Source organism: Adiantum capillus-veneris, chromosome 21 (genome assembly GCF_014529385.1).
Source record: "Adiantum capillus-veneris isolate H3 chromosome 21, ASM1452938v2, whole genome shotgun sequence".
Classification (NCBI taxonomy): domain Eukaryota; kingdom Viridiplantae; phylum Streptophyta; class Polypodiopsida; order Polypodiales; family Pteridaceae; genus Adiantum; species Adiantum capillus-veneris.
In genome coordinates, this window is record NC_140951.1 from 55,583,764 (window position 1) to 55,606,812 (window position 23,049).

A 23,049-nucleotide genomic window follows, 5' to 3' on the forward strand; every position below is an offset into this window, starting at 1 on the left:
TCTTTTTTCTTTAGACGTGATAATTTTCTATGTATTCGAGTTCAAACCAAGCCAAGTATAGGTTACACCATAACAGAGAGCATGAGTATCCCATAGGAATACCTTTAGTTTGTTGAAATATGGTTGCCCCTAGTTTTAAGAAACAATTGTCTAAAACAAAGGTATTCAATGTTTTGAAGAACTCAAAAGTCCATTTTACTTCGGATTTTTCCTTTGTAAGGATAATTTTGTTTCTAGAGGGTTTAAACCCTTTATGTCCGCGACTCGCAACTAGTTTTTTGATGTTGTTAAGTGCTTCTGTAAGGCTGTGGTTTCCGTGATGAGGAATTGCCTCATATAATGTTTTTATGTCATACGTATGAATAACATAAATCATTGCATCATACTGGTGGTTTATGATCCAATATGCATTAGTGTTTATCTTTGTAATGTTTTTAGATCTTTTTGGAGGTTTTATGTGCATTCCATAAACCCGTGTGTAATCCCCGTTAGGATTTTTGTACTTGTTATAGGTGAAAACACACAATCATGGGCATTTATTATCCAACGAACTGTACTTTTGTGGATCTTGTAGTTTCCCATGATGTATGGGAGACCTTTGTCTTTTGCTGGGGTGATGCCAAGTTCTTGACAACGTGTGTTAATAAGTGAGATGATTATATGATTGTCCGCTGGCATAATAGAAAATTCAGGGGATTCTAATCGCTCTTTTGCATATAGTCTAATGATATGTTTACAAATAAAGACCGGAGTCTGTGCTGATTTATCCAATCCACATATAAGCATATGTTTTTGGATAAATTCTATTTCATTTGTGATGTCTTTTTTCATAAACCATGGTTTTTGATTGTGTCTATAGTTTGGGAAAGTATCATGAAAAGTTTTTTCTATCCTTTGCTCAATTAGGTGCAAGTGAAAGGGTGTATATTTTATGTTGAGCATGTGGCAAAGTTTTTCCCACCCAAGTTTGAATTCGGACTTAACAGACTGTAAATGTATGGGAACAAGGAGAATGTGATTGAGACCTTTGGTTATAATATCTCTAAGTAGGTAATGTCGTATGAAGTTAGGTTGGGTAGTTAAAACATGCTTACCATATTTGCCAAAATCTTAAAAAAGACACTAAACCTTTTTTGGTTTGTGCAAACACAAGGTTCTGGTGATATCAAATGGATTAGCAAAAGTTGCTAAAAGGTTTACAAAGATATTGTCCACTATTATTTGTATATTTCCAACCGAAACTAATACAAAAATCATCTAAATTTTTAATGAATCCAAGATCTTCTAGCAGTTTATCAAAGAGCATACGCGGGTGTATGAATTCCACAAACTTATTGCAAAAAGTTAAATGAATGAATCTGTTATTTACCTTATTAGCTTGTTTTAAACAAAGTAAACCATTTGTTCGTGTGGATAGATGTCGTACCTGGTTTTCTGTGCTGTATTCCAACATCCTAGGAATATCTCCAAGATCTTTTGAACCACGAAACTGCCTTGGTTGTTTTGATGATGAGGTTGTATTTTCTGGAGTGCTTGCAATCCTTTTAATTGCTCTTTACTTTTTGAAGGTTTGAAAATAATGTCGATGGTCGGTCCGAGTGGGTGATGTTGTACTCTGGGAAGAAATGATGTCCCTGGTGTATATTAGACCAAGCCTCTAGCTGCATCTAATAAATGCTCATGAATAGCATAAAAAACCACTACTGCATGATAGGAAATGAAGTAACCCAGTTGATAAAGGCATATACTTGTGCAGGTCCATAAGAGTAAGGAAAAAATCTTGGAAGATTTTGCAATACAAACCATAGCATGTGGTCAAGCCATATGATCCTTGAGGGACAATTTGACCCTGGATTCCGTTTACAGTTGCACTTTATGAAGGGCATGTATGTATTTCAACATTCTTTTAGAAATTTTTGGATGTCGTTTTCTTTGTCGTTGAGAGATAAACCCTTTGCTTGGGCAACCATAGATATATTTGCACACTTCTTATTGTCAATGTCTGGCAGCTTGATTTGTTTTAAAGTAAAGGCCTTATCTTGTGATAGTAGGTGTTTATCTTGTAAGGTTGAAGTTTTGCATTGTTCCACAACCTCAGGAGGAACACTACAGAATAAAGCTAAGGATTCAAGAGTAAAGGGTGCACACTGATTCAAGATCTCAAAGTCCCAAAGTTTATTTTCTAAACATATTGCATCCAGTTCAATTTGTATGTGGGGAAGAAGTGGAATAATTTTAGAAAAATGTATGGGCATGGATTTCTCTAATTTTTGAAAAGTGGGGTCATCTGAGAAACCTAGGGCATCCTTCTCATCTTGTTCTAATAGATTCAATATCTAAAAGAGGGTTTATAACTTCCTGAGATTGTATGATTTTGATAGGAAGAATTGGGAGGTTGTTTATGAAATGGAGTTTGTTAACAATAGTGGGTAAGGAAGAAAAGTAGAATACCATATCAACAGAGTCTTGGGCATCAACAAAGCATAAAGAGGCTAAGAAGGATCCTAGGGCAATATCTAATTGAGTAGGGCCTTTCCTTGCAATGCTAGGAGTTTTAACCAATCATTTACTAAGGTAGTTTTCACAGCTGAGAGTTGTTGTTCCTACATTGCCTTTTTTCATATTCTAGAAGACGCTTGTGAAATTCTGTTTCTTTAAAGCAAGAAAGTAAGCATTGAATACCGATAGGAGGGATATGGATGTCTTTTTCATCAGAATATCCAAGACGTGCTAGAGATGTTATCCAACCACCTTGAAGATATTGTTATATATCAAAATAAGTAATAGAAATGTAGTCAAGTTTAGTATATGGTGGTTGTCCGACCAAGGACAAACCATGAAACAAGGAGAGAGAGTTTATATTTGAAATCCCTTCATTTAAGAACCATATACTGAAACATGACAACCTATAATTAAATGACAAGAGACAAGAGAAATTGTTTTATATAAAATGAAACTATTTTGGTACATCTGTTTCTGGTAGGAGACTGAACGAGCTCCAGAACCTATGAAATAATAGGTTTATACCTGCCACCATCCAACAAAAAAGCATTCATTTAGAACTTGGAACACCTTTGATGGGAAGATAGGTATCCAAATAACCCATTCTGCTTGTTATCGCTGTCCCACATTCCTAGACCCCCCCACTATCCTTGTATATGTTTGGAGGTAGGTTTTTTGCTTTCCGCTTTCGCATACTCCTTTTTATAATGGTTTTCTTTCCCGCAATGGTATGGTCTGGTTTTTTGGAAACTTCAATTTTGTTGAGAAACCCTAGTCTAAATCCTTATGGGAAATCCCTTATGGCAGACGATCGAAGTTTTCCACTAGGTAAGTATTTAAAGTTATGCACGTTCGGATTGGCGTCCTCCAAGGAAAACCTATCTTCTGGGAGCAGGATACATGTATCGTCCTTCACCTAATAAGTGTAATTAGTTTGCATGATAAAAGGGTGAAGGTTAGAAGAGATTAAAGAGGATACGGTAGCTAAAGATCCTATCCTCTTCCCAGTTAGGACCACACATGAAAAAGGAGCACCGCTTATGTTTTTGCTCTCTTTTTTCTATTATGGGAAGTACCACCTTTTATGCATGTATGAATTTAAAGAATACAAGGTTTACTAGAGTGCTTTTGAAATTTTTGCGAGAGTTTCCTCGCTTATTTTATATGTTTTGTAAAAAAATCAATTTGTCGAGTTTTCCATGGCTCCCTCATCCCGAGGATTTTTTACCTTCATGCCTTTATCTATGAGTTTTTTCCATTTTTTCATTCTCTCGATAATGTTGTAGTGTGTAAAAAATCCTGACTTTTTTTACACCTAACTGGGATTGTCCACCAATCCTAAGTAAAACAATTTTTTACTTTTTGACATATGGCTATATAGTTACTCCATATCTGCCACTTTATAGTGCTTAACTATGTATACAAGTCTTTATTTTAATTTGAAATTTTTGATATAAACCATCGTGTATGCCGATATAAGGAAACTACTAAAAAAACCTTTTAATGATGAAGCAACATCGTATATGCTTACCCCCAATTCTAGGTTAGCGTGTATGATACATATCTTTTCAAAAGCGAGCCAAGTTTTTACTTTGTACAAGGACCATGCTATTTAGCAATAAAAGAAAGCCTATTTGTGCGATATACTATTCCTAAAGATTAAAGAAAATACTATGAGACTAGTTTTTGTCATATTTTAATGCAGGATCTTTCTAACGACGAAAAAAACACCTCAGTCTTAGTAGATTAAAATGGTCTACCTGGTTTGAAGTTCCCGCCATGGAAGAGATGTCGTAGGCTACTTCCGGTGGAAAGAAGTTGATGTGACGAATGTCATCGTAACTTAGAGAGAGATCTCCAAGCTTTTTATGCGGATCCGTCTTGTTGTAGTCACGTTTAATTGTAAGTGCCTCGTAGGACACCCATGTGTGTATTTGCGAATGTATTATCTCCTAATACGCTGTCCTGTGGTGACGCTGTAAATGTGTTAAATCCACATCCATTATGTCTGCTAGTGTGCTAGTGTGTGTGTGTGTGCGCGTGTGCATGTACATGCGGATTAGTACTCACAGATGTATTCCGTTTATGTGTTCGAAGTAGTATTACGCCCTGCCATATTGTAGGTTGAGATTGATCGACCACCTTAGTGTAGGTTTGCTGAGATTGAGTAAAAAAACCAATCTACGTGACTCTGTTAGAGAGAGAAGCTACCACAACTGGCGTGTGTGTTGCTTTGCACAAGGAATCCACCACAACAAAAGGAACCTGCCACCAGGGAAGGTGTGCTTGTGTATGTGTGTATGCTGGCATGTGTGGTCACAGGGCTGTGGGGTGAGTTGTGCTCGAAGCCATGATAAGGCGTGAGTGCTGAGAGGTAGCGTAGAGCGTATGGTGTGTTTCTATGAACGCAGAGGTCGTTATTTTCTAGGCTATGCTTACTGTAGTTTTTAGTGTGCAGTTATTTAATGTACCCATGCAATGTTATGGCAGAGGATAAGAATGAAAAAGAGAGAGAGAGAGAGAGAGAGAGAGAGAGAGAGAGAGAGAGAGAGAGAGAGAGAGAGAGAGAGAGAGAGAGAGAGAGAGAGAGAGAGAGAGAGAGATAGATAGATAGATAGATAGTTCTATTATCATCCTGGGAGGTCAAATATGACCTATGGGACCAAATGAACATGTCACGTGGTGTGAGTGGAGTTCATAAGTGACTCTCGATGCTCAAAAATGGCTGAAATGAGCGTCGCAATAGAGAGTCCACATCGTGGTTGGGAGAGGAAGGTATGTAGGGAGAGATCATGGCTGAATATATGGGGAAAAGAGGACCTAATGTGGTCAAAAGCTGAGCACTCAAGTAGTGTGTGGTACTCACTCTCTCGCACTTGACGAGGGCATAAGGTGCAAAGTCGATGACACTCCTTGCCAGTGCCCCAACGTCCTGTCTCGCAGCGTAGAGAATGGGAGCTAAGACGAATGGAGGCAATGGTGCGGATCGCACTCAACGGGATGGGCTCAAGGATGTAGGAATGGGTTTGGTTATCTCGTTCTGAGAAGAAGAAGAGAGAGAGAGAGAGAGAGAGAGAGAGAGAGAGAGAGAGAGAGAGAGAGAGAGAGAGAGAGAGAGAGAGAGAGAGAGAGAGAGAGAGAGAGAGAGAGAGAGAGAGAGAGAGAGAGAGAGAGAGAGAGAGAGAGAGAGAGAGAGAGGTCCTTATCCAATTTTTTCCAAAAAAATTGTTCCACTTTTGACAAAAAGAATCAATTACTTTATTTTATATTTTATTTCCAAAAAATAGCGAGATATTGCGAGGGCCGAGAAAAGCCCTACTCGCCTTTTATTGAAAGGGTTTTTAACGTGCGATAGTCCAAAAATTATGGAGCTAGAGATAAGGATATTTGAGAGAGATACATATCTAGGAATCGTATTATATTTTATTTTTTAATCCTTGGTATCAGTTTGACGGAGAGAGAGAGAGAGAGAGAGAGAGAGAGAGAGAGAGAGAGAGAGAGAGAGAGAGAGAGAGAGAGAGAGAGAGAGAGAGAGAGAGAGAGAGAGAGAGAGAGAGAGAGAGAGAGGTAGGGAAAGAAGGGAGTGCGAGAAGAGGACCTTGAGGAAGGTAGGAGGAGATGGAGAGCGACCGATGGTGGAGGACATGGAGGAAAGTATGGTGGCTAGAGGAGGAGATTGAGGGAGGAAGTGGAGGCGAGGGAGGATGTTGAAACAGGAGACTGAGGAGGAGGAGTAAGGGAAGAGGACATGGGCAGCGAGAGGAGGAAGTGGGGGTAGGGAGGGAAGCCCTCGAAAAAAAAACTTGCTCCAAAGCTCACTGCATTGAGCTTGCTCAAAGACCTAACTCATTGGGGGTGGTTCGTGAGTTAGGTCTTTTGAGAGATGGAGAATCATCATCCTCAATGCAGGGTTTGAGTAATCTAGTAGCAATTTTAACACCCTTGTAGTTGGCATAAGTGGTGAGATATGTATTGGGCTCATCTGATTTGACTTCTTTAAGAATATGTCAAGCATCAAGCTTCAAAAAGCATTGAAAGCAATTTGAGCAACAACTAGGGATTTAGCTTGCCCACCTAGCCAGGAGCAAATAAGTGATAAATGGAAGTTGATGGGTTTTTTTGAAAAAAGATATTTCAAATGATTGAGAATGTACCAAATAGCATGATCAAACCACATAATATTGGAATCACTGGAGGCTTTTGCATCGAGGAATTTGCAAGCATATTTGAAGTAAGGCCCGAAAGACATTCCGGATTGATTATGTGTAGAAGTTAAGATTACTCTTGGCAAACTCCATATTTCCTTTTGTGCGAATGTATAGGCCAGCATTAGAGTCACATTTAGAGTGATCAATGAAATTGAGGTTAAAAGGGGCCTTAATGAGCTCCCCTTTGATTAAAAGATGTGCGCCTTATAGTATTTTAAGTCTGTAGTCCTCGACTGTAGATGCATGTAGGTTGGCAAGATAGACCCAACTTTCACTGAATATTGGTGCTAAAAAAAATTTGTTGGGAAGAATCCATAGTTGATGGTCTTATCCAAAATATTCTACTTCAATTTGTCTGATTGGTAGAAAAGGGAAAACTTTAGAGACTTTAGGTACCATCTCTAAAAGGGTAGAGTCAATGAGGGTGCACAAATTATTTTGGAATTGTTTAATAGCTTCTAGAGTAGCATTGTCTCTACAAAAGAGGCCACCAGCTTGTGGGACAATAGGGGTAGTAGGGGTGCTAATGAAAGCAGGATTAATACCACATAATTTCTAAAGAAAATTAGCAAGTTCAACACCAGAAGAAGAAAAATATGAGCAAGATCTGATTGTATTCTAAGGCTAATACAATTAGCCGGGAGATATATTGAGAGCGCAAAGCTACCCCATCAACAATATCTTTGTCAAAAGTAGCCAAAATCTTGACCCAGTCATTGAAGGAGAGCATATGTAAGATAGACAATTTTTTGTCAGCTACTAGGGCATAATCGTAGATAAGTTGTGATGCATCCAAGTTGCTTATACATCGAAGGACAAGGGAGCTAGCCATAGAAAGAGATTTTGAAGCTAACTAAAGACCTTGGGAGAGGGATAAAGCTTGTAACAAAAGTTTGAAGAATTAGAACGAGTTTATTTTGGATAAGAGATCACATTGCCTTTTGCCTTTCTAGCAAGAAAAGGTCTAGCTCTAGGGAAATGGGTTTTTTTACGGGGGTGATTCTTTAGGTATTGTGTAATTTGTTCCATTATCCTTGCATGTTTCAGTGGGTCATGGATGACTCTCATGCGAGCAATCATCTTGTCCTTAGTGTGTACCTAAAAAATATTTAGAATCAAGGTAAGAAAAGATGGAGTAACATGCAATCCTAAAATCGGCAAAGTCTAAAGGCCATGATAGCCGTGAGAAAGAATCCAGAAGTATAGCCTAAGATGGACCACCTAACACTAGTCAACCTAACAGGAATTATAGACAATGGGTCCACCAAACCTCTATAGCTCTAAAAATCTCTAAAGCCAACGTCTCGGTCTTCCAAAAAACTTTGGAGAGCCTTGTGTTTAGGACGTGTGCATTGCTATTTTAAAATTAAGAGTTTTACACAAAAGAACATAGTAGTTCAAAAGATAGCTGGCTATAGACAAGGGACAAGGAGTAGCACAAGTAAGACTCAATCTTTTGATTCATTTTTGTATATTAATGTGAGAATGAGCTATCATTCTAATGCTTTACCCCAAAGTTGTGGGTTTGAACTAGCCACTAAATGGGTGAGCATGGTAGCCAATTGGCCAAATGTACTTAGTAGGCGGAAGGGTAATAAAAGTCACAAAAGTGAATGTCCTTTCACTGAAACGTCCACCACCCTTTTCTTAGGGTGTTTTGAACTAAATCAAGCACAATTACATGGGGGGCATGGATGTGAGAGAGCAGATTTCCATGGATTCATGACCGAAGAAGCTCAAGCAAACTGAGAGAGAGAGAGAGAGAGAGAGAGAGAGAGAGAGAGAGAGAGAGAGAGAGAGAGAGAGAGAGAGAGAGAGAGAGATCTGCCACTAGCAATTAGATAGACAAAGAGAAAGAGTGTGGTTGTTCATTGGGACTGAGACTAAGACCTTGACCAAGATAGCTACTAATGATCATGTATAGGTACAATAGGCCAAGCAATGGCGTTGCAAAGGTCAATGATAGTAACTCGGTTGTGAAGCGGCGTGAGAAAGTAATGTATGAATCCCATGCTCCTCCTTATGTGGGGCATAGAGGGATTCAGTCTACACTAAAAGGGATAGAAACATACTTCTATTGGCCTGCCATGAAAACAAACATATAAGAATATGTTTCAAAGTGTGTGGTATGCCAAAAGACGAAGTTTGAAAAGAGGGAAGCAACCTGGATTGCTTCAACCTTTGCAAATCTCTAATTCACCATGGGAGAGAATATCCATGGATTTTATCTTTAATTTGCCCAAGTCTATCCATGGGAATATAGGAATATGGACGATAGTGGACAGTTTTAGCAAACAAGCACAATTCATACCTGTCAAAAAGACTATCAAGGCCCATCAAATGGCAACCCTCTTTATATCACAAATCTTCAAGTACCATGGATTTTTAATGTCCATAGTGTCACATAGAGATCCTAGAATGACCAGTAATTTTTGGAAGGGTCTCTTTGAGAATTTAGGTACAAGGCTAAACTTCTGTTCGGCCTATCACCCTCAAACGAATGGCCAAAGTGAAATAGCTAACCTAAAAATTCTTGATCTACTAAATGCTTATGTCACAGAAGTAGATCAAAAGTCCCAATGGAAGAAGTACTTACCTTTAGTGGAGTATGCTTACAATAACACTGTACATACTTCCACGGGAAAAGCACCTTTTGAGGTGATAGAGGGAAGATCAAGAAGTCCCCTGCTACTCAAGGTACATGGGAAGATCTTCACTGTAGATGAATATAGCCAAGACCTACAAGAATCTTTCCAAAAGATTAAGGATGCTATTTCCATCTCTCGGCAAAGGCAAAAGGCTACTGTTGATAATCATAGAAGAGCCCTAGCCTTTAAACAAAATGAATGGATCTTGCTTACATTTTCCAAGGCTCGATTAAGGCACACGACGGGCAAGAATCCTATAGGACAACAAAAGTACTATGCTAAGTTAGCAAAAAGGTATTATGGTCCCTTTCAGATTCTTAGGCCAATCAATGAGATGGCCTATCAACTCAAGTTGCCCAACCATTGCTCATACACAATGCTTTCCATGTGAGCCTACTAAAGCCTTACAAAGGAGAGCCACCTCAAGAAGCAACCATTGAAGACCCACCGAAGATCGAGGACCAAGAAGAGGTGTTGCAACTTGAGTCCATTCTCCGACACGAAGACAAGGTATTATGAGGTGGTAAGACTATCCGACGATATCTTATCAAGTTTAAAAATTATCCTTTTGAAGATGCTAGATGGATGCAAGGCATACAATTAAAGGATATACATGAACAAAGTTTTTGTCTTATAAGACTCTCTTTTTCTTTATTGTGCACAAATGTTAATAAGTATGCATGCTTAGGATCATGTTTGTGGAGATGACGTCTCCCAAACACCAAGTAGAGCTTGTCACTGTACTATGGATGATTGATACATACAAATGTGAATACATGCTTGCGGAAGCTAAGGCGCTCAAGCACCAAATGGACTAGTCATCCATTCTGGAACAGTGTCGTAGGGTAAAATAGGGATCCTCTACATGCTAGCAAATGGACTAATGACTAGGCTTTATCTTCTCCACATCATAGTCGAGGACGACTATGATTTCAAGAGAGAGGTAATGTCATAAAAACTAATATCTAATTCTCCCAAATGATTTTCTCATGTTAAACTGATCATTTAATATGGGGAGGTACCAGGGAAGTAAAAGCTAGAATATTGGTAAGGCTGTCAGACCGATCTCAGCAGGGATCCAAAGGAGGGAAAATAGGGATCCAAATGGGGACAGTCTGCAAATGAGCAATGTGCATCAATGGAGCTTAAAAGACCTAAGGTTCAACTCCATTAAGACTTCCATAGGCTAAAGTTCCAAAATTTAACTAAAAAGTCTATTGGCCAAAAGTGGGGAAAATTCGATGGTTATGGGAAGACTAAAAAGTCTTCCCACATCCCTAGGAAGGAGGGGGCGAGCCCTAATGGTATGGGAAGAGAGAGAAACACACACTCTCTCTCTCTCTCTCTCTCTCTCTCTCTCTCTCTCTCTCTCTCTCTCTAGCCCAGTTGCCTCCAATCTCCCCTCAAATCCTATTGGATGGCCATAGAGGTGGACCAATGAGAATTAGGCTAGAGTAAAATTAGTCTAATCAATTAAAAAATGCTTGATAAAAGAACCAATATAAATTAAGCTCCCTAGAAGACTAATGGATAGTCTATCAAGGGGTCCAATGACCATCCAGCAGCCCAATGGCTTGCTTGATTCCTATTGGCCGCAAGACTAAAAGATCCAATGAGAGTTTAAATAAATTATTTTAATTACCTAAAGCTCTCACAAAAGGGGAAAGGGGGACACTTGTCACAAGGATATCAATTATGCTTCTAAATTGTTATTGGCTAAGCTTGGCAGGAGCCAATGGGAAGCCAATAAGAGCTCTTGGGAAGAGGGGTTGACCAAGTAGAGAGAGAGTTGGCATTTTTAGTCTAACTCACTTTGCTACACACACACACACACAACTCATGTGTTGAGGAAGAACTCCATCGCCTTCTCCAAGCATTGAGAAGTAGAGGCCTACACCAACAACTCTTGGCTATGGAATGCAAATCCAGCCAAGAGCCAAGCTTCAATGGCATGCTCATCTCCTCTACCATTCTAATTACTAAGCTAAGCTATGCTATTAGAGTGATTATGTGAGGAAAATACTTCTTCTTGTAAGATACATCTTCTTCCTCTCAATCTTTCCTCATTCCTGCTACCTCTCACCATCTTTGAAGGTGTGTGAGGTCTTGGGACTAAGGCTAGGCCCACTAGGTGTGTTTTTCAAGCATAATTTGGTGCATGAAGCTTCCATCTTCATTGCACCAATAAGTTTTATCAAGGAACACAAAGATTGTATTGTACAAAACTCTCGTTTGATGGGAGAAGCTATAATACAAAGCCTATTTGAAGGGAGGACCGGCTCCATGTAAATCCAAATCCTCAACTATTGTCAATTGTTCTATTTCTCTCTCTTTTCAAGTATTGTCTATGCAAAACTATCTAGGTGTAATTGCTATGTTGCTTTCTCCAACTAAGTACTCTCTCTATGCTAATTAGGAACTTGTTCTTAATGAAATGTTCACTATGTTATCATTTTCCGCTACACACAAGTTACTAGTGCATTAAATGTTAGAAGAGGAGACTGATGCAAGTACTAAGAGCAACTTTATGTGGTCAATTACTGCTTCTTTTTATGAATTCAATAGGTGGGATATCTAATGAGTTTCTCTTCCAAGAAAACCTTTGGTCATAGTCTCCTGCACACACGGTCTATGAAGTGTAATTATAAAGTTAAGGAATTGTACCAAAGTGGAAAAGAAGCCATTTGATGTAGTAAACACTTGTCCATAGGTTGGTTCAATTTTTAGGCAGTTAGGATAAATATGATTGATTTCTTTCGAGAATGTTCTATTGCTGAGGCTTAATATGTCATTCATATATCTATACGTATGTTTGAATAGTGAAAGGTTATGATAGTTACTTATGTCACCCATGGTTTTGAGAAACCATTTGTATTCAAAGAAAGCGAGGGTCGTTCAACACCAAAACAACACCGGCTCCTGTCAAGCTTCTAATAGCTCAATAGTGGTTAAGCCATAGGCAAGCCCTCCACTATTAAGATCATAGCTCTTGACGGTGATGCGCCATTATCAGCACGAAGGCAAGCGAACTCCAAGGCTGGAAAATCCCTATTCTACTTACTCACATTCAATTAATAGTACCAACCATCTATAGCTAGCTTGAGGACCTCCCTTCTTGAGAAAGAAAAGAGAAACCTTGTGCTCTGATACCAATGTAACATTTAATGGCCTAGTAACTTGTGTGTAGTAGAAAATAGCATGAACATAGTGAGAATTTCATTAGAATAGATTCCTAATGAGAAGTATAAATTACACATAAGAGGTGAGTAGTAAAAGCCCATGGGAATGCCTAGGGTTTGGTTAAATCATTGTCCTCCAAAGAGAATAGTGCAGTTATCAAGGACCCACGATATATTTATATATTGTTTTCCCTCATCGAAGTGTAAGGGATGAGAGGATTGTGTTTTTTAAATCCATCTAGGTTTTTTAGAAAGAGAAATGTAGAAGAAACCCTTCTTCCTAGCATGTTCAAAGTTGAGCTTAATCATCCGAGATAGAACATCTTTCAGTTCTAATTTTCCTTCTAGAGGTATATTCTCATAGCATTGGGTGATATATGTTGTGAAGAGATGGAAAATCTGTTTAGGGAGGTTAAGAGTAACTTCTATGGAGTTTTTTACTAACCAAAAAAGGTTATAATGTACTTGAAGAAAGTTAAGAGCAGAATTTTTGCTGGAAACCACAAAAAAATTCAAATTTTGAAAGTACAAGGTCAAGGCAAAGGGTGATATCTTTGGTAATGTTAGTAAAAATACCATTTGAGGCATCAAATAGCCATTTGAATTTATGCTTATGAAGTTTATAAGTGGGAAAAGTACTGGAAGCTTAGTATCTTGAAGAAAATATCCTAGTTTACCTAGATGTTTTGAGATAATATTAGGGACCTCACACAAAGAGGTGGTAAGTGGTGTGAATTCCTTCCTAGAAACCCGAGAGTGAGCTGCTTTCCAAGCCAAGTTTTTACATACAAGAGTGGGACAGTTGGAGATTTTATCCAACCCTACTATAAACCAGTCCTTTGAAAGCTTTTGAAAATCAATAGCCAGTTGTAGTGTGATCCAATAACTTTTCGTAGACAACCATTTACATGGTATGAGTGAGATTTTATGGAAAAAACATTGTTCAACCAATTTTGCTAAGTCCAGTGGGATTGTCTTCTCCAGTCGAAGAGTATTGACAAGGTCAGTTAAACAGCTAAGTAAAGCTGATAAAGAGAGATATGGGTTTTTAGGAAAAATGGGTATGTGCTTAACTCCTTTAGCAAGGACTTTCTGGACTGTGGTATTTTCAATTAGGTCAAGAAACATAAATGTAGACATGTATGCCATAGGTATCAAAATCTTTACAAAATGGGATAAATTTGTCACAAGCACAATCAGGAACGGTGTTGTGTCGTAGAAAATCATTACTGTAGACCAAATTCTTAATAGGTTGTTGATACTTCCAACCAATAAGTGCATTATCAAGTATTTCATGGTTTCCAAACAGTAAGTCAAAACACTCACAAAAAAGTGTCTTTGGGTGTAGCTAATCTAGAAGTTCATTCTGAAAAAGACAATGTTCATAGATATAATCTTTGCAAGAAGTCTTTTTGGTGAGAAGCATCCTTCTAGATGGGCCCACAACAACCTGCATATTCATAAGTGATCATAAGTCAAGAAGGTGTTAGATGTGGGTGTTTCTTCCTCTTCCTCTAGTGTAGTTACAAGATTTTCCTCTATTAAAATTAGAGGAAGAGATAGGTATCAGAAATGAAGTGAATGAATTGGGGGTGGCAAGAGAGTGAGGTCTTTATAGTGAGGGGGAGTCATCATCCTCGATACATGGCTTGAGTAAATCGGTGATAATCTTAACATCTTTGTAATTTGTACAAGTAGTCAAATATGTCCCAGGTTCATCAAATTTCAATTCTTTGAGGATATCCAGCATAAGCCCACGAAAGATGTTGAAAGCAATTTGAGCAATTACTATTTTTTTAGCTTGGCCACCCGACCAAGAATAGATAAGGGATAGATGGAAGTCCACCGACTTTTAGGGAAGAGCTGGTGATGGCTGAGGATAAACCAGATAGCATGGTGAAACCACATAATGATGGATTTGCATGATGCCTTAGGGTCAAGAAATTTACAAGAATTTAACCTATGGTCGAAAAACATTCCAACTGGATTCTGTGTAGAAATCAAGATTACTTTTAGCAAACTCCATGTTCCCTTTTGTTCGAATATATAGACCTGTATTGGAAGAGAATTTGGAGTGGTCAATAAGGTTAAGGTTGAAGGGGGCTTTAATGAGTTCCCCTTTGTCTAAGAAATGTCCTCCTTTCAGAATCCTGAGTTTACAGTCCTCAACAGTGGAGGCAGGAAGATTGACCAGATATACCTAGGTTTCACTAAGAATTGGTGCCAGAAAGGCTTTGTTAGGTAGAACCCAAAGCTTATGGTCCACACCAAAGGATTCAATTTCAATTTGTCTAACTAGAAGGAAAGAAAAAACCTTGGATAATTTGGGTACCATTTCTAAGAGGTTAGAGTCACTATGGGAGCAAAGATTACTCTGAAATTCCTTGATAGTTTCGAGTGCCGCACTATCTCTACAAAAGATACCACCGGTTTGAGGGATAATTGCAGCAACAGGGGTACTGATAAAATATGGAGTGAGGCCACAAATGTTTTTCAAAAAGTTAGATAATTTAGCCCAAGAAGAAGAAAATAGGGCTAGCTCTTGCTGATATTGTACATAAAGTATAGGTAATTGGGCTATGTACTGGGAAATCATATTAACCCCATGTTTGGAGTCCTTGTCCAAGGTAGCTAAAGTCTTGACCCAATCATTAAAAGACAACATGTAAGATAGATAGCTTTTTATTCAAGGTAAGAGCCGAATCATAGATTAATTGAGAAGCATCCAAACTAACAATACATTTGAGGACAAGAGAGGTTGCCACAGAGAGGGGCTCAGAAGATAGTTCCAGGCCTTGCAAGAGAGAAAGGGTCTGCAAAAGACAAAATTGTTAGTAAGGCATGGATTACTTATGGTAGTATGTAATACATCATTTGGCCCGTCTAACCAGAAAAGGTCTACTTCTAACAGCTAGGGCTTTTTTTGGAGAATGGTCCTTTAGGTAAAACCTAATCTGTTCTAAAATCCTTGTATGCTTCTTTGGGTCGTAGTTTACTCTCATGCAAGCTGTCATTTTAAAATGTTTGTGATCCTGAAAGAAAATATTTATATAATTAGTCATGTACGTTGGGCTTGCAATCCTTAAACCTGCAAAGTCAGAGACTATAACAATCAAGCAGGTATCCAAAACATTAGCCTATGAAGGACCACCTAACACCAGTCAACCAATCAAGGAATTATAGATTGTGGGTCCAACTTAGAACTAAGATTTAATCTAGTTTCTAAAGCTGACGTCCTGTTTTATCCCAAAAGTATGGAAAAACCTTATTTTTACTTAAATAATAAGACATAATTGAATTGTAGCATTCAAAAGATAGGTGGCTTTAGAGAAAAGGCAATGATTAGTACAAAAAAAACTCACTCTTAGAAGTATCTTTGTACATGGCTTATGAGAATGAAAGCCTCATTCTAGTATAAACTGATAATAGAAGTATTCCCAAGTCGTAGGAGCAAGTGTAATCATGGATAGACATTTGCTTTAAGCCAAAAAAAATCCAAGAAAGGATAGAGTCCTCACCTGCATCCATCCAAACAAGACAACAAATACATTAGCCTTGTGTTTTATAGGCATCAATGGACCATATTAGTTGTTATCCATGTCCAACTTACAACTTTTTTCACTTAAAAAAAATCCCTGTCCATAGTGTTCATGTAATCCAGTTCTTGGGGGTTTTTTTAAATAAAAAAAGGTTTATTTTTCCAAACATTTATAAAAGTATTTATAAGTATGGTTTCTATCTATCCCCTTCTTAAATTAAACCTTAAATAGATAATAGCATACATATCATTCTGATCAAAAGACCACCACTCCTTCTGATCCAAGTGTACTAATTCCCCAAGTTTTAGCCTTTTTGTAACTTACCAACAATCCTTTAGATTTGAGTAAAATCTTTTGATGTAGTAGCCAAAGTAAGAGAATTTTTTATTAAGACCAGGTGCATGTGGTTATTTAAAAAAAACCCTTCCATCCGTTTGAAATTTTGCTCAAGAAAGGCATAAGTATCAGTCACAAACATGAAAATCAAATGGAACGATTAATATGGTTTGATCAGAGGATGATGTTTCAAACAAAACCCCTGTTGTTAATGCAACCTGCAAAAATATCCACCTTAGCAGCCTAAAAAAACACTAGTTGTGTAGATGCCATATATCTTTGGTAAGATGTAAATATTAAGTTCACGGTCTGCTCAGCCAAAAAAACCAATTCTAAAACACCCATGTATGCACAAAATGGAGACGCCATGCGTTTTCTGTATCAACACGTTTAGTTTTCCAAAAAATTATGTAAGTGATGTGGGAACATACACTAAGTGCAAAACCCGATCAACCACAAAATACCATAGTGCACAGTACTGTCAAAAAGCAGGGTAGGAATAGAACAACCTTACACCCAGTTTTCCATCATACTTAGCACCTTTTTTGGCAAGGAACTTCCCCTTGTGGTGCTGTATCCGCCATTATTCCCTAACAGTCAATCCCTCCAAGTGTCATCACATACATACACAAAGCCAAAAAGAGCCATCAAAAGACGGTGCTTTTTACCTTTATACAATCATTAACACTGTCCAAAAATATTGTCAGCAGCCTTATTAAGGTGATGTTATGAAAATTCTCAGGCTAATAAAACTAATACATGGGCCTTATCAATCCCTCTTTACCAAACCTCCAGGCAATTATCACAAATCATCCTTTTGTATGTCTTACCGAAGTTCAAAAAAAGCAGAGGTGCTTACATCACCATAGAACAACCATTTCGATAAAGGACCATAGAGAGATCAACTTATTATAGTACGAGAATGAATTTAAGCCAGGTACAAACCTGCGTGGGTTGCACTGTGAGCTCCATATCATCATAGCAAGCAGCAATGCACACAACCCTCTCTTTCAAAATCACACACTATCAAACACACTCAAGGCTAAGTGAGAGGAAAAAAGTGCCCTCACCTGTTTAAATAGAAGCAGGTCAAGTTTGAACAATCATGGCGTATTGCGAGCTGTAACTCCCATCATGCTATGCCCGATTTGGCGGGTTGCCATTCTCATCACGTTTACAAATGCAGCCGCCTCCGAGAGGGCTAGGTCACAGTGTAAGAGCTATCTATGAGCCAGTAATATGGCAAGGGAGAGAGACAGAGGCCAATAGTCAAGGTGTTAAGTTGGCCTCATTAAGCGAGAGAAGTTATTTCCACGTTTTTTACAATTACTAGGTTATCTCCACAATGCATCCTCTATAAGGATAGCCTCACACGATAGGAGTATCTAAGGGTAGTCAAGAGGGAAACATGCAAGAATCCCTGCCATCTTGAGTGGCTAGTTGTCCATATGTAAGATGCATGAATGTCACTTTCTTTGGGCTTAGTATAATGGGTGGGTGCCCATAGGGGGAAGAAAAGAAGGATTTTTCCCGTATTTTTTTATTAATGCCAAGCTATATGAGAGTGAGCCTAGGGTTTTGATCATAGTTGATAGGTATTCCACATAAAAATGCTAGCTATGTAAGTACTTGTGTGTGTGTGTGTGTGTGTGTGTGTGTGTGTGTGTGAGAGAGAGAGAGAGAGAGAGAGAGAGAGAGAGAGAGAGAGAGAGAGAGAGAGAGAGAGAGAGAGAGAGAGAGAGAGAGAGAGAGAGAGAGAGAGAGAGAGAGCCAATTACCATGCTTTTCTTGGTCGCAACAGCGCGCAAGTCACATACTAGTATGTGCTTGAATTTGAATCTAGAAGAATAGGTTATGTGGTCAAGTCTCACTATTGACCTGAATGCAAGTTCAAGGGGTATTCAATCTCTGATGGCCTAGTGAGGCAAAAGTTATAGTTTCAAAAGGGGCTTAGCTTTCTCAAGAATGGGTTTTGCCTCCTTGTTATATGAGCTTCAATTTGAATCCTAAAAGAAAATGGTGGGAAAAATGAATTGATCTTTGTGTGTGTGTGTGTGTGTGTGTGTGTGTGTCTCTCTCTCACTCACACACACACGCACACACACGCGCGTGCACGCGCGTACACACACACACACACATCCCCTCCCCATAGAGTCTTTGTATGTGTTTTTGCATTTATGAGTGTGTAGGTTCTTTGCAATCTATTACTCAATTTTACCTGCGAAAGGATGGAGTACAAACCAAAATAAAAATTAGTGGGCAACATTTGTGCTTTTGAGTCCATGAATTTGTATGCATATCCTTAAATCATTGCCCATCAAATATCTCCATATCAAGCCCTCTATAATTTATTCTCAATATTTCTTGAAACTCCCACTCCTCATCTGTCACTTGCATGCCTTCTTGTTGGGTCCTCGCCAATCATCATTAGCCATCTTAGACTCATGAATGAAAGAAGAAAATGTCTCAAGATCTCTTGAGGTAGTGCACTAGTGGTTGTTTTTCTCTTCTAAAATCATGGTGAATAGCTTCTCTCACTTTTCATCCTTGCGTCGTGCAAGCCACTTCTCCATCCTTGGATTACAAAGCATGTAGAATGGGTTGATCTTTTCTCTAACTCCATGCTTGGTCTCTTTTCCATGCGTGCTCTAGGAGATGCACATGAATGGTAAGCATGGTGGTGGGCAAGTGCATTTCAAACATACAAATCTCTTTCATTGAGTTTTGCTTCGCTTAGGTTTCAAGGCCATGTTAATCCCTTGCAAAGTTCAATGAACCAACATTGCAAGCTTGTAAATGCTGACATGGACACTAATGAACAAAGAGCCTTTGACAGCCATGGGAAAAATAAACGACAAATGACAAAGTTGGAGCCAAATGCAATACAAGTTAAGAGAAAAATTGTCATTGCAATCAAGTATAATTTATTGACAAGAAATTCCAAGACAAACATGACACGTCTTATGTTAATCATATGACTTGAGAACGGTGAGCTTTCTGTCATCTGTGAATGTCATCTTAAGAGAGTGAATTAAACCTGCTAGCATTTACATAAATCATATAGACTATTTCACATTGTGTTCTTGTGCCATAAAAGAAAACCATGGGACGAAGGGCTGCTTTGTCAACCCGTCCACAATTGTGCATGGCCAATAATGCTCCATCTTTCCAACATCTCTCAACTCCACCCTTTATCCTTCTTTCCAATGAGAATGGAATAAGTTGGTCACTCTTAATCAGCTATTCCAGGTTGGAAGTTAGAGTTAATTCAGATCAGACAATCGACTTCATACCAGATTAGACATAGACACGATTGGAATTGGAACAAGACAAGCTGGAAAGACAGTGAAACTGGAATTGGAAACTGAACTTGGAGATTAGAACCGGAATTGTATATTAAGAACTATAAACGAGTACAATGAGAGTAAACTTAGTGAGAGGTGGATTATGAAAGTATAACAGCTTTGAGTACAAGAGTTTGGGCTCCAGAATGATACAATGTAAATGGAATAGAATCCAATAGACTTAATAGACTCTCAAAATAAAGTAATGGGTCCTATTTATAGTCTTGCCAACTGGGTTCTGATTGACGACATGCTATAATAAGTTACCATAGTAATCGTCCATAGTTACTGCTTTTAGAAGCCTCCAATCCAGCCATCTGCCAGCCACCTATGCTAAGGGATGTTCCTTATGTCTATATTCCTCCTCCCCTCTCTTGAATTTTGGTATGTAACCAAAACTTCAAGAAGGTAACTGATTTCATTCAGTGTCTGTCCATCTGACCTTCTTGCTATCTGGTGCCTTCTTCTTAGGGGATTTATGTAGGACCTTAAACAGCTTTGGAGCACTAGAACATGCATTATCCTTCTGAATTAACCTATATATGGATTTGCTAACCCTTACGGACACCCTATCACCTTTGATGGATGCCTTATCACTTATTGAGTCATGGACTGGGCTTGTCCGTCCAATAGGTGCGTAGATGATTGCCGATGAGAGACGCACCACTTATCGTATTTTTACAGTATTTTGCCTATGACTGACCACTTTGGACGCCCATGTGTGAATGGGTCTGATTCTTATAAAAGGTCCATTTTGACCTAGAATGCTTATTCTTTGAGGTGCATGCTAAAGAAGTGCTCTTGCTCTACCTCTATCTTATTCTCCATTGTGTGCTCATGGGTGTATGTGTGTGTGTGTGTATACTTGAGAGAGAGAGAAATAGAGAGTGAGAGAGACTCTATCTTCTTCTCCATCGTGTGCTCACGGGTGTATGTGTGTGTGTGTATACTTGAGAGAGAGAGAAATAGAGAGAGAGCGAGAGAGAGAGAGAGAGAGAGAGAGAGAGAGAGAGAGAGAGAGAGAGAGAGAGAGAGAGAGAGATCGAGCATTGCAGTGGCATCAGGAGCGGCGAGGCAATTGAGCGCGGCGACGACAGCTCCTTCTTCTTCGTGGCATGGGATGCTTCACGACGAAAAGCATTGAGCGGTGAGTGACACACCATTGTCCCTTTGAGCTTGCTAGGACTGTCTTTTTGTGTGCTTGTAGGCATTCATGGCTCACACATAGTGTGCGGCAAGTTCCCACCCTCTGACACGCACAATAAAAGCACACATTTTTGACGCCGTTGTCGGGGACTACCTTGCACGAAGCTTGAGGAGCACTCAGTGCTACCTCTTCAAGCCATTCTTTCATTTGTTTTCAGTTTTTTCTGAGTCTGTGTTAGATCTATAAGTGGTTGTAATGTGCACGCTTTGTTTAGGTCTGCTAAGTTCTATAATGTGTATGTGTTAGCAGGTTAGTTAGTTAGTGTAGTTCTACAATGTGCAGTAGACAGTGAGCTGGTTGTGAGTTAGTTCTACCAGTGTGCAGTGCGCTGTGTTAGGCAGTGTGTATGCAGTGCTAATTAGTGTTAATTAGTTCTGTTAGTTATAGGTAGCTTAGGTAGAGCTAGCAGGTGTAGCCGTGTGCACACGTGAGCTCGGAACCCACGCGCAACATTATCCACATAAAGTTTTTTTTAAAAAGTAAAAAAAAAAATGCTCGAAAAATTTGAGACCAAAAAGAAAAGTCAAAAACAAAAAGAAAAAATCTTATATTAAAAGGAAGGATCGGGATCGTTCCTCGAGCCGGGGCCCAAGCCCAAGCCTCAATCCTCAGTCTTATGATACAGTAAAGACACTACTATATATATAAAGACTAGCCCTTCAAGTGAAGGGAGCCCATGCCCAAGCCTCAACCCTCAGTATTATGATATAGTAAAGACACTACTATATATATAAAGACTAGCCCCCAAGTGAAGGGAGGCCATGTGGGACATCAAGTCCTCCACCCTTCCCTTCACACTTACCCCTTGAGCTTACTAATTTTAACCTTCTTCTCGACTAGAAAAAGATTGGTTTTAGGATTCCGAGGGCTTTAGGTAACCGAATCAAGGGCTATAAAGCACTACACGTCCCTCTAATCAAGACACTTGTTTTGAGCTATCACATGTCATATTCTCTGGCTTGGTTAGAAAAAAGGACCATTAAAAAAAAAAAATTGAGGATAAATTTGGATTGCAAATGCCCAAAAAACAAGGTGAGCGGCCTTCGCTGGCACTCACCAACACTTCTAGAGTGTTAAGGTCACATGCACCTATGCTCTGGTTGTGTGCTAGAGGACGATCACATAGAGAGTGTATCCGTTTACGCGTGCACCCATTATTCCTCCACCTTTGGCTCTTGGCCCTTAGCGAGAACCCAAGGTAGTACCACCACTCATGACCCAGATATTGCGTCTAGTGACTCTTCCTCTAATTATGACATCATGAAGGGTTACTCGATGCCCAATCTCAATACTTCAAGACAAGACATGCATGCCATGGAACCACGGTCCATGTCGAGCGTGTTTAACCCCTTGAAAGAGACTTTGAGTAGAGCCACTCGCTCCGAACATGAAGCTAGCGATGTAATGAAGGGGGTTGGATGTAAATTCACCATTCATGACCAATGTAGACTCCATGCTCTCGGAGAGTGTGCATGTGAATACTCCATTCATTGCACTCCGTGACTCTTCAAAGCTATTCCCTTCTGAGGTTATATTACTTGATGGTAGAAGCCTTGCCAAAGTGTAAGAGGTTGAGCGATATATCATTGCAGCTAAGGAAAAGGAAATCGAAAGCTTACGCAAAGCTAAATGCAAAGTCCCCTATGTCAACATCCATGCTAGTCAAGAAATTGAGTGCTCCTGAATTAGCAACCACTAAGGGTCAACCCATAGAGAGCCACCTTGCATCTAGTTCAAAGGACACCCCTAGCACCTCAATCCTAGATGGAGCATTTCTAAATGAAAATTGGGAGTATGAACTACAAACGAAGACTTTAACCGACCTATACACAGGTCACACCTATCACGTGGGTTGATTAGATGCCCTTCGCATGGATTTGAGAAGCTTCATGGAGTGTTGTTGTTGTCATTATCGAAGCTTTTGGTTGTTGTTGAAAGAAGATGTTCCTTTAGCTTTCTGTCAGGACCAAACTCTCCTTGATGTGATGGGATTCGATTATTTGGAAAGTATCCTTGTACTCCCCAGTACTCAACTTGAGTACGGCTTGTGCCATGCCAAAGCTAGGAATCGATATTTTTAAACTTG